At 43.1% G+C, this 12163-nt stretch overlaps 1 protein-coding gene across 5 annotated transcripts in view; it reads left to right on the forward strand.

Moving 5' to 3' along the window:
• The window catches only part of FAM168A (family with sequence similarity 168 member A), a 188735-nt gene that overhangs the window by 4393 nt on the left and 172179 nt on the right, over nucleotides 1-12163 (forward strand). The window lies entirely within an intron of this gene.

A 12163-nucleotide genomic window follows, 5' to 3' on the forward strand; every position in this document is an offset into this window, starting at 1 on the left:
GAACCTTTACTACCTCCTCTGAGCTTTGCAAAGGGCAACTCTTGGAAGTTACTCTGGGGCTGTGCAGAAGGATTCTTTTAGAGAAACCGGGGAATGTGTGTGTTCTGCAACGTTCCTTTTTTTGCATGTAAATCACTTTGGGCATTGTGTGGATGGTAGTGACCACATAAAATAAAAATCGGCATCAGTATATTTGCCTAAAATGTAACTAGGGCTGCCCTTGTACGTACTGGGAAAAGCAAATGGATGGGTGTTGTGTAACCCTATGTAGTGGGGAATGAGTATAGTTTCTGCCTTGTCTTTAATGATGTGCTGGAACCCAAGCTTTGGATTTGATGTGATTGAAAATGTCACCATGTAACATCCGTGGGCTGAAAGCAGATATATTGCAAGACTGAGAAATGTTCAGCTGCATTAATTTTCTATCATGAATACAGGCTGGAATGGGGATAAAAGGCTTTTTATATTTAAAGAGATTGCTGCAAGAGTTCATTTATTGGGACAGCAATAATAAGGGCAATTAAGTTTATCATTATATTGCTGATTAATAGTGTTGAGGTGAAAGTAGTCTTGTGTTCATCCTTCTTTGTAAACAGTCATGAAATACGGCAACCCCCCCCCCCATTCATTGCTGAAAGGCTTTTCTGCTCTAGCAGTTCCTCCCTCCCCTGCCCTGTTTGGTGATAAGCATTCAGGTTATAGCTTGTATTTCCTGTTGATTGAATTTCATCCAGAAGGAATTCAGTTTGTGCTGAAAACTGTCAAATGTGGAAAAATGAGCAGGTTGAGTTTTTCCTCTCATCTGTCTCCCTGCCTTCCTTCAGACAAAGGCATGTTGTGTTAGCCAACGAGGGGGAAAGGCAATTGGTTCCATTTATGTTTTAATCAAAATATGATTTCAGATGCAGCAGAGTATTTGTTCTCACTGAGAAGTTGCGATGGTGAAAGGAAGGGCATTTCTTCAAGAAATGCAGATGATGAAAGCATCTTAAGGGAAACATTTTGCTGGGCTTGATTGAATCAACAGTGTTATTTGGTGATGAAATGTTAACTGTGAAGTGGCTGCTGATTATAGTCTGGTTAGAGCCAGAGGGGAGTATAATGAGGCAGAATACAGGCTGCAGACCAGAAATCATTCTGCCATCAAATCACATCTTGGCCATTTAATTTTTTTTCCCAATTGCCACCTTTTCCCCAATATCTGCCTGGTTTATTAAATTATACATATTAACTACTTACAGGTGTTGGAACATGTATTTCAGTTACTAATGAATTCATAGAGAAATAACATTTAATATTTGTAAACAATTTTCCTGAACACAGATAAGCTTAATAACTCCGTGTTAATCCCTCAATAAATAATATTAATTGTTGATTGGCAATCCACTGCTAATCTACATAATTACTTTTAACTCCTGTTTGAATCAATGGAATTTATTCCTGGTGATAACATGACAATACTATTGGGAAGGGGGTATGGTTGGGTATTACATCTTGAACCCAGGTTATCTGGTTCAGTAGCCTTTGTGCAGTGCTAAGCAGTTACCCTATAGCAGACTGCTAAATAGTTGACTGGGGTTTTTTGTGCTTCATTTTGCACCTGGAAACAATTCACTCCTTCCTGGCTGGTATTAGCTGTTGATACAGTAGTATAAATTCTGCCAGCTAGCAGTAGCTGGGACCTCCAGCCTCCTTTACTGCCCCGCTTTCTCTGCTTGCATCCACGAGGCTCCAGCTCTTTCTGGTCTTTGGTGTTGTAGTCAGCCTTTCATATTTTCTGAATGCAAAGAAACAATCCCAAGCTGTTCCCTATGTGATAGTGAATAGAAGGACCACATTTGAGGACCGTGACCCTCTGTATAGACCATGGGTAGGCAAACTAAGGCCCAGGGGCCGGATCCGGCCCAGTTGCCTTCTAAATCCGGCCCGCAGACGGTCCGGGAATCAGCGTGTTTTTACATGAGTAGATTGTGTCCTTTTATTTAAAATGCATCTCTGGGTTATTTGTGGGGCATAGGAGTTCGTTCATTTTTTCTCTCTTCAAAATATAGTCCGGCCCCCCACAAGGGACAGTGGACCAGCCTCCTGCTGAAATAATAATAATAATAATAATAATAATTTATTATTTATACCCCGCCCATCTGGCTGGGTTTCCCCAGCCACTCTGGGCGGCTTCCAACTGAATATTAAAAACAGTACAGCTTCAAACATTAAAAACTTCCCTAAAGAGGGCTGCCTTCAGATGACTTTTAAAAGTAAAATAGTTGTTTATTGCTTTGACATCTGCTGGGAGGGCGTTCCACAGGGCAGGCGCCACTACCGAGAAGGCCCTCTGCCTGGTTCCCTGTAACCTTACTTCTCGCAATGAGGGAACCGCCAGAAGGCCCTCGGTGCTGGATCTCAGTTTGCTGACCCCTGGTATAGATCTTGGACATTATGATTCACCTGCTTTTGTAGTATGCCTCTTGGCCCTGATCCTGCAAGGCTTTTCATACTCTAGCCTCTAGCAGATTAACTGTCAGGATAGCTAACTGATTTTAGTAGGTTGCACCTGTAGCAGAGGGTACTCTGCTGTGTCCCGTCATCGTGCACTGGGATTTTACCCTTCTTCCCCAATGCCTTCCCCAGATCTGCTCCAGAACAGATTTTGGGTGCATGGTGGGGGTTGGGGGAAACACTCCTTTGTGAAAGCAGAAATCTTTGCACTGTCGAAACTTCAGGCGTAGTTGTTGTTGTTTAGTTGTTTAGTCGTGTCCGACTCTTTGTGGCCCCCTGGTCCAGAGCACGCCAGGCACTCCTGTCTTCCACTGCCTCCCGCAGTTTGGTCAAACTCAGGTTTGTAGCTTCGAGAACACTGTCCAACCATCTCGTCCTCTGTCGTCCCATTCTCCTTGTGCCCTCCATCTTTCCCAACATCAAGGTCTTTTCCAGGGAGTCTTTGCTTCTCATGAGGTGGCCAAAGTATTGGAGCCTCAGCTTCACGATCTGTCCTTCCAGTGAGCACTCAGGGCTGATTTCCTTCAGAATGGAGAGGTTTGATCTTCTTGCAGTCCATGGGACTCTCAAGAGTCTCCTCCAGCACCATAATTCAAAAGCATCCATTCTTCGGCGATCAGCCTTCTTTAGGGTCCAGCTCTCACTTCCATACATTGGATTCCACCCAGACTGTGTCCATAGGCTTGAGCTGCAATCATCAAAATAATAGAGGTAGGGTTACCGTATTAATGTATATGTTTGTCACATTTGCATACTGCTTTTTCACCAGTTTCCATTTAAAAGAATGGGCACACGAGAAAGGGAGGAAGAAATGAAAGCAAACCCATCCCATGGACATTGAGGGGAGAATCCAGATGGCAGTTTATTTTATATTTACATTGATATTCCACTTTTTCCTCCAAGGAGCTCAAGGTGGTGAACATGCTTCTCCACCTCCCCATTATATCACCACAACAACCCTCTGAGGTAGGATAGCCAAGACTGTGACTGGCCCAGCGTAACCCAGTGAGCTTCATAGCTGAGTAGGGATTTGAACCCTGGACCATGTATTCCCCCCCCCCCCCCAAATAATAATACTGGAGTAAGCAGATTCGAAGGGGGAGATTTCGTTCGATGAATAATTTGTTACTAATTTGCTAAGAAATAGCTCTTGGGAATAGCTTAAATGTTAAATCTGAGCAACACTATAGTTATGATGTGAAATGTCTATTTGATTATTTTTCTCTAGTGAGGCTGAATAATGCACCTGTCAGTTTCTTTATTCAAATGCTGCTGTGTCACTTGTCGGATTGAGCTTTGACTAAAGTACACCTAAAAAGAAAAACTGCCTGTAAGGAACTTTTTTGTGTGTGAAATATATACTGGTTGGTATGCCCCCCTCCCCCAAAAGAGAGAACAGCATTGATGGCCCTCTATACTTTTCCGACAATTGAGAAATCCCAGTGAGGAATAATTGCTGTTGTCCGAGAACACAAAACATCTCTTAGGCAACAACCCAGGATGTTTCAGAAAATTGTCCCTGTTCTGACTCCCTGCAGTATTTCGGCTCAAGCATAGCAAAATTTCATCTAATCAGTCTTGGAAATGCAGGTAAGCCCTGAAATGGCCACAATTGCAGAGGCACCCTGCTTAGGCAGCCTGAGTGTATCCTTCAGCCTAACAATTGTTTCTGACTCATTTTTAAAAATGCTACAATCATGGTTGGATTTTTTATCTTCTTTCATAAAATGCTGGGTGGCTGGAGATGATGAGCTTGTTAAAAGGGAAACACTGTTTATGTGCTTTCCCTCCCAAGCACTCTGTCTGCCCTTCAGTCCAGTTTATAATCTTCATTTGTCTTCACTTAATGCCTTTCAGCCTTGATTATATCTGCTGGAGCTCTTGATTTGAGCTCTTTTCCAGCCCTTTTCTATGCTTCCCAGGTTTTCCATTCGGAGATCTTGCTCAGCCGAGATCTGCTTTGGTTTGATGGCTGGAAGTGAGCTAGCCCCAGGTTTTGTGGGCGCTGGGTAAACTTGGCCCTAATTCAGGCTAATATGATGACTACAAACATCATATTACATGTACATATTGTTTGTGGTCTTAACATAGGGTACTGTTTATTTGATGAATCACTTCCCATCAAAGCTTGAAGTGATTTCATAGTAAAAACAGTTCCACTCAGGGAAGAGTGGGGCTGTAGAAATTACGTTTTAGAAATGTGTCTATCTTACATATAGACTACAGTCTGTAGCAGGAAAACATTTTTCAATAGGATGACTGGGACCTGTAAGCAACAAGTCTTACAGGGCTGTGTGAGGACAAGACATGTCTTTCGCCCCAGATAGTGGATGCTCTCATCCTCAATGATAGGAATCACGTGTGTGCCTCTGCATGTAGACAGTTGCATTACCTGTCCCCCTCAGTCTTAGCAGCTATACAAATCATCCCTATATGTGCACACGCACACTCACCCCACTATAACGGCAAACATTTTGCTAGTACTTAATTTTATTAACAAGGGATGCGGGTGGCGCTGTGGCTTAAACCACTGAGCCTAGGACTTGCCGATCAGAAGGTCGGCGGTTCGAATCCCCACGACGGAGTGAGCTCCTGTTGCTCAGTCCCTGCTCCTGCCAACCTAGCAGTTCGAAAGCATGCTAGTGCAAGTAGATAAATAGGTACCGCTCCGGCGGGAAGGTAAATGGCGTTTCCGTGCGCTGCTCTGGTTCGACAGCAGCGGCTTAGTCATGCTGGCCACATGACCCGGAAGCTGTATGCTGGCTCCCTCGGCCAATAAAGCGAGATGAGTGCTGCAACCCCAGAGTCGGTCATAACTGGACCTAATGGTCAGGGGTCCCTTTCCCTTTCCCTTTAATTTTATTAAGACACATTTATTTCCTTACCTTAAATGACAACTTGGGGAAAATAGCAGGGAACTTGGTCTTCACCCTAAATCAGTATTTGCTCGAATGGGAAAAGCATAGACTCGAATGGTGCAGGTTAGTGCTGTAACATTCGTGTTGGCATTCACGCTTACTGGGAGCGTCGAACATTCCGTTACAGACATATTAACAATGTTGTCATTTAGTCATTTAGTCGTGTCTGACTCCTCGTGACCCCATGGTCCAGAGCACGCCAGGCACTTCTGTCTTCCACTGCCTTCAGTTTGGTCAGACTCATGCTGGTACCTTCGAGAACACTGTCCAACCATCTCGTCCTCTGTTGTCCCCTTCTCCTTGGGCCCTCCATCTTTCCCAACATCAGGATCTTTTCCAGGGAGTCTTCTCTTCTCATGAGGTGGTCAAAGTATTGGAGCCTCAGCTTCAGGATCTGTCCTTCCAGTGAGCATTCAGGGCTGATTTCCTGCAGAATGGATAGCTTTGATCTTCTTGCAGTCCATGGGACTCTCAAGAGTCTCCTCCAGCACCAGAATTCAAAAGCATCAATTCTTCGGCAATCAGTCTTCTTTATGGTCCAGCTCTCACTTCCATACATCACTACTGGGAAAACCATAGCTTTAACTATACGGACCATTGTCAGCAAGGTGATGTCTCTGCTTTTTAAGATGCTGTCTAGGTTTGTCATTGCTTTTCCCCCCAAGAAGCAGGCATCTTTTAATTTTGTGACTGCTGTCACCATCTGCAGTGATCATGGAACCCAAGAAATTAAATCTCTCACTGCCTCCATTTCTTTCCCTTCTATTTGCCAGGAGGTGATGGGCCCAGTGGCCATGATCTTCCTTTTTTATGTTGAGCTTCAGACCATATTTTGCACTCTCCTCTTTCACCCTCATTAAGAGATTCTTTAATTCCTCCTCACTTTCTGCCATCAAAGTTGTGTCATCTGCATATCTGAGGTTGTTGAATAGGAATACAGTATTCATCTGCCCTTGAAGCGTGGTGATTCCTGTCTAGTGTTGTGATGAGCTTAGTTCCCCCCCCCAAAAAAAAATATATTATTGGGACTACAAAAACTTGCCTTGAGTATGAGACATCATTAATCAGCCCTTGGTAATTAAACCCAAGTGATTCAGATAGCAGAATGCTAATTAACATTTTTTCCCCATAAAGCTTGACAATTTCAGAAAGAATGCAAAGTCTGACTTCCCAAACACATTTGAAATTTGGTTGTGATCTTCGGGGTTCATCCCACTTCTCCACACCCCTGGGGCAGGAACATCTCTCTCAAGGCATAGAATCTGAAAGGGGGCTTGTGGGTCTTAGGGAGCCTGGGGCCAGGTGACTGGTTCCAGGGAAGCAGCTTTTTGTTCCAGATCAGGGGTCAGCAACCTTTTCCAGCAGTGGGTCGGTCCACCATTCCTCAGACCATGTGGTGGGCCGGACTATATTTTGAAAATAAAAATATGAACGAATTCCTATCCTCCACAAATAACCCAGAGATGCATTTTAAATAAAAGAACACATTCTGCTCATGTAAAAACACTGATTCCCAGACCATCCACGGGCCGGATTGAAAAGATGATTGGGCCACATCCGGCTGTGGGTCTTAGGTTGCCTACCCCTGTTCCAAATGATAGCGTAACTTCCACAGCTTCCTTTCACTAAAGGGCCGATAAACCCTTGAGGTAATGATTACTTCCACTGTAGTGTCTCTCCACTCTTTGAATCCCTGTGATAACAAAGATGTGCTACAAGTGTTCCCTAGAGAGTCAGGAATAACAGGCTGTTTCATTTAGGAGGTACCAGTCGATCAGAAGCTCGGCGGTTCAAATTCCCACGACGGTTGAGCTCCCGTTGCTCGGTCCCAGCTCCTGCCAACCTAGCAGTTCGAAAGTGCGTCAAAGTACAAGTAGGTAAATGGCATTTCTGTGCGCTGCTCTGGTTTTGCCAGAAGCGGCCTAGTCATGCTGGCCACATAACCTGGAAGCTGTACGCCAGCTCCCTCGGCCAATAAAGCGAGATGAGTGCCGCAACCCCAGAGTCGTCTGCGACTGGACCTAATGGTCAGGGGCCCCTTTACCTTTCCCTTTAGCCCTTCAAAGCAAGTTGATCGGACTATGTCAAGGACTGCTAACTGGACTTTTGAGAAGATTGTCCAGTAGCACCTTAGAGACCATCTAAATTTGTTCTGGGTATAAGCTTTCATGTATATGCACACTTCTTCATTAATCTTCAGATATCTTCAGGTGCTACTGATCTGAAGAAGCGTGCATGCACACGAAAGCTTATACCCAGGACAAACTTAATTGGTCTCTAAGGTGCTACTGGACAATTTATTTTATTTTATTATTTATTTTGACTGCGTCAGACCAACATGGTTACCTACCTGAATCTGGACTGTTGAGGAATAGGACTTTAATATAAATGGGACGCTGTTTTTGTTAGATTTCTCCTAATGATTAGGCTTTCTTACAAAGGGATACGGGGGGGGGGCACACTCCCACACAAGAAATCCATATTTTGGTTTTTATAGATCTGGTAATTGAAAGCCATTAGGTGCAGGTTTGAAACTGTTTTGAAAATACAGAGAACAATAAATTGCAGTTACGTTCAAGGAAGGATTTTAGGTTAGATTTTTTTTTTTAAAAAAGTAAGTTAAATGGGTGTCTTAATTTAGAAATGGGCCTTTCAAAGCAGCTAGCGAAAATAACGATGAAAGGTACCTAAAATACAAAACACTAAAATTAGCATAAAAAATAATGTTGCAAATAACAAAAATGAAGTGGCAGCCACAGTGGCGCAATCACATCTTCCCTCTGCCTTTTTCTGTTAATTGAAATGGAAGTGAAAAATAGCAGAGCTTCAGATGGCAGACTCTTTATTTGTTTTATAACACTTGTATCCTGCCTCTTGGTAAGCTCAAGGCAATTCATGACAGGAAAAAAGCATCCCAATATAATTATTAATAACTCCTTAATTACATAGGAAACCATAAATATAACACACTGTTAATTATAGCACCCAGCTCCAAAAGCAGCAGTAAAGTTTGAAACCTCCCTGCAATCTCCAGACGTTAAGCAGTGTCAACGAGCTTTATAGAGGTTCCTCAGTGAAAATACTGAGGTAAAATTTCGCAGCTCAACTCAGGGGCCACTGTTAAGAAGGTCATGCTAATTCCCATCATGGTCCTTTCTTCTCTTGAAGTTAGTACTTGAGCAAGCACTTGCTAAATTATCTTATTATCCAGCACAAGGGAGGCCTAAGAGGTCTGCAAGCCTCAGGCCATATTTAAATATTGCTTTTGCCCTGTTAAATATGATTATTTTGACCATGTAGAAATCCCTTACTAGCAAGGTTAGTGGTACATAATTTGAGTAGTGTTTTTCCTAGGGATTCCTAAAACTGTGAACACTTGACCAGATCAACATTTCCCCCCAGGCTGATTGACTCTATACCCCATAGGACTTTGCCTGCTTATCTGTATGTCTTAATAAGCTTTCTATTTTTATCTCTCTGGGGTTTTGGTCTGTGTAGTCATGTAAAGCCTCAAGCCAGTTAATTTGTCCATAATCCAGTTAAGAAGACGTTCTTAAATTTAAACAAAGTTAAAAACTAATTGCCTGATCCTGCCATGTTAATAGAAGCACCTCAGGGTAGATTTTCCTGGTGCTCACAGAACATCCACTTTATCAACAGAAAGAGTGATATGTTTTTCTACCCATTTGTTTTAGCTTATAATGAGTTACAACGTACAGAAATTAGCACCTATATACCATAAGTAATATAACAATATGGGTATCTGAGTTTTCAAAATCCTAGAGTTTATATTGGATTAGAGCAGCCTTTCTCAACCTTGGGTCCCCAGATGTTGTTGAACTACAACTCCCATCACCCCTACCTAGCAAGGCCAGAGCTCAGGGATGATGGGAGTTGTAGTCCAACAACATCTGGGGACCCAAGGTTGAGAAACACTGGATTAGAGTAACATATTTATTTATTACGTATGTGCTTCACCTCCCCTTCACCCTAGAGAAGGCTGGGTACAACAGTTCGAAATGGGTACTCCTGGCAACCTGAAACCACCTGGGCTTCAGGTGACAGTACTGCATCAAGGGCCACCCCAAATAATGCCCCTGTGCAACCTCGTCCACACCTGGTAGTATTTCTACTTCCTGTGCTCAAGAACCCCAAATACATAGTGTGGCTATCTTGTTTGGATTCAGCTTCAGTTTATTGGCTCATATCCAGCCCATTATTGCCTCCAGGCAATGGCTCAGCAGCTCAACTGCCACTCCTGATTCGGATGGAACAGGTAGATCCTAGGTGTCACCAGCATATTGATGTTGTGCCTCATAAAAGTACATTGCCCTGCATAAAGCACATTGCATTGGTCCACCCCTGAAATTACCAGGACATGGATAGCTGTGGCTAGGCTATCTGTACCCAACAGGGGTCAAATGCACACCATGGCATGTGGAATTGTGGATCCCTTTTTACGTATATGCATCTCTCTTGTGTTACTGATGAATGTACCAGCTGTGGAAAGCAACACACAGACTCTTGTCCTAGCCCTACAGAGAGCAGCGAAATTGTACTTTCTCTGAAGGGAGCAAGCACAGCTTCCCAAGAGCCTAAATGGGGAGTTGGTAACCATATCCCAAGAGATCTTGGTTGTCTTCCTGTCTGCCAAATTCCCTCAGCCTGATTCCTCTGATTTGTCCACAAAACAATTGTGATGGAGGGACTGATGAGATCAGAATCAAGGTGTCCTTTTGTATTTACTGAGTTGAAAGTGATATAATCTTACTTTGCAATTATTTTATTACTAAACTTTATTATGTAGGCTCTATAGATTTCATGCACTTGGTTTTGTACTGCAGAATTGCTATTTTGCAATCTGTATCACACCGTTCGTGTCACATCTGAGTGCATTAACAAATCATAGCAGAATTAAGCCCAAGGAAACAAAATGATAATTGTTTTCAAATGGGGATAAGTGATTCCTCCAGGCCTTCTTATCAGAGTTGATAATGCCCTTCCAGATATCCTCGAAGGCAAATTATGCTGATGTCTTGTATCATAACCCAGAAGACTACCTAATGTAGTCTTAACATTTTATAATGTGGAACTGATAATGAAACAGAAGTATTTCCATTGAAAATGCCTTGGCGCTTCAGCGTCTCTGATCAGCCCCAAATGTAGCAAGCTGCCATTCGCAAAACACAGTTCTGCTGGGAGCCGACTTTGAGGTACCTGATAAACAGATGGGGACAGGACAGCTGAAACTGCTGTGCCAAACCCAAGAGTTTGAGCTCCCATTCTCCTCTTCCCAGAGTGATTGTGCATCACCACTTAAATGTTCACTCTGTGTTTATCTAGGAGGAGTGATAGAATAAAGTGTAAAATAAAAACATTCAGTTGTTGGTGCCTTGCAAACCCTTGGGAAATAGTCATAAAAAAGCTTTGCCTGGCACTTGAATGATGACAGTGGTGCCAGGCAGACCTTCCTGGAGAGAGCATAGAAGATGATGATGATAATTTATTATTTGTATGCCAGCCATCTGATGGGGTTGCCCCAACCACTTTGGCTGGCTTCCAATAAGATGCAGAGCTATTACAGAAAAGGACCACAATCTTGCTGCTGTCTCCCAGGCCTCCCTTTGGAGGTGATGTGCAGAGAGGGGCCTCGAGTGATGATCTTGGGGTCTGGGCAGGTTCCAAGCCGTAGGTCAAAGCAGCACTCTGAATAGGGCCCAGAGAAGAGATTGTCAGCCAGTGCAGTTGGGCCAGAACCAGTGCTAAATGTTCATGCCTTCCTGTCCCAGTTAACAGTCTAGCCACCATGTTCTGCACTATAATTTCTGAACTCCGTTCAAATGCAGCTCTATAACACATTGCAGCAGTATAACCTAGAGGTTATTTGAGCATAAACAATGGAAGCCAAGATCTCCCTTCTCAGACAGTGTTGCAGCTGGGTTACAAGTCGGCTCTTTTTTCCAGACTTAGAAATTCTATCTTACGAAAACACAGGCATTGGTGCAGTAAAATAAGCCCTAACCGTTGCAAATGCTGTGTCATAAGAGGCTAGTTTATGTATGTTGCTGTGCAATTTTTCTTCTTCTTTCCCATGGACTATATATCTGCACATCACAAAGGGAGTAATAAGATGGAGGTTTGAACTGCAATTTCCTAGAAATTGCTCCTTCTGGTAAACGATCATTCAGTCTCAAGCCCTCTGCTGCAGTGGATGGAACAATAAATACAATAATGCTCTTTTATCTTACAAATAGTTGCTTAAATGGGTTGTTTGTTTTTAATGATAGTATGATCCACAGGACTCATAAATGCCTGTGATTTTATTCTCATGGAAATAGCTCGCGTATTTTGGCTCAAAAGTCTCCTGTTGTGGTTAATTTCTATAATATGCTAGCTAATCTACGCTTTTTATCCTCTGCAGATCTAGTCTAGTGTTTCCCATATGGTTTGGTAATTAGCCCAACATACAGTCCATTCTCTTTTGCTTTGGGCTGCCAGGTGGTTACTAGGTAACTGGCTAGTCTCCCTGAGTAAGAATTCATGATAGCCCTGTGATTAAAAGGTTGAGTTGCAATTTAGAAATGTGTGTTACTGTTGCTCTTGGGAAGTCACGAAGAAATATTTGCCAGTAGCAAAGGCCACCTTACATGTGTCGTGACCTATTTTGCTGCAGCAACTTTGCATAATTGAAGTGTCCTGCTGGTGCCAAATTATGGTTGATAGATCTGTTAGGATAGACCTACCGTTTG

The sequence above is a fragment of the Podarcis vaucheri genome (assembly GCF_965113315.1).
Source record: "Podarcis vaucheri genome assembly, chromosome: 4".
Classification (NCBI taxonomy): domain Eukaryota; kingdom Metazoa; phylum Chordata; class Lepidosauria; order Squamata; family Lacertidae; genus Podarcis; species Podarcis vaucheri.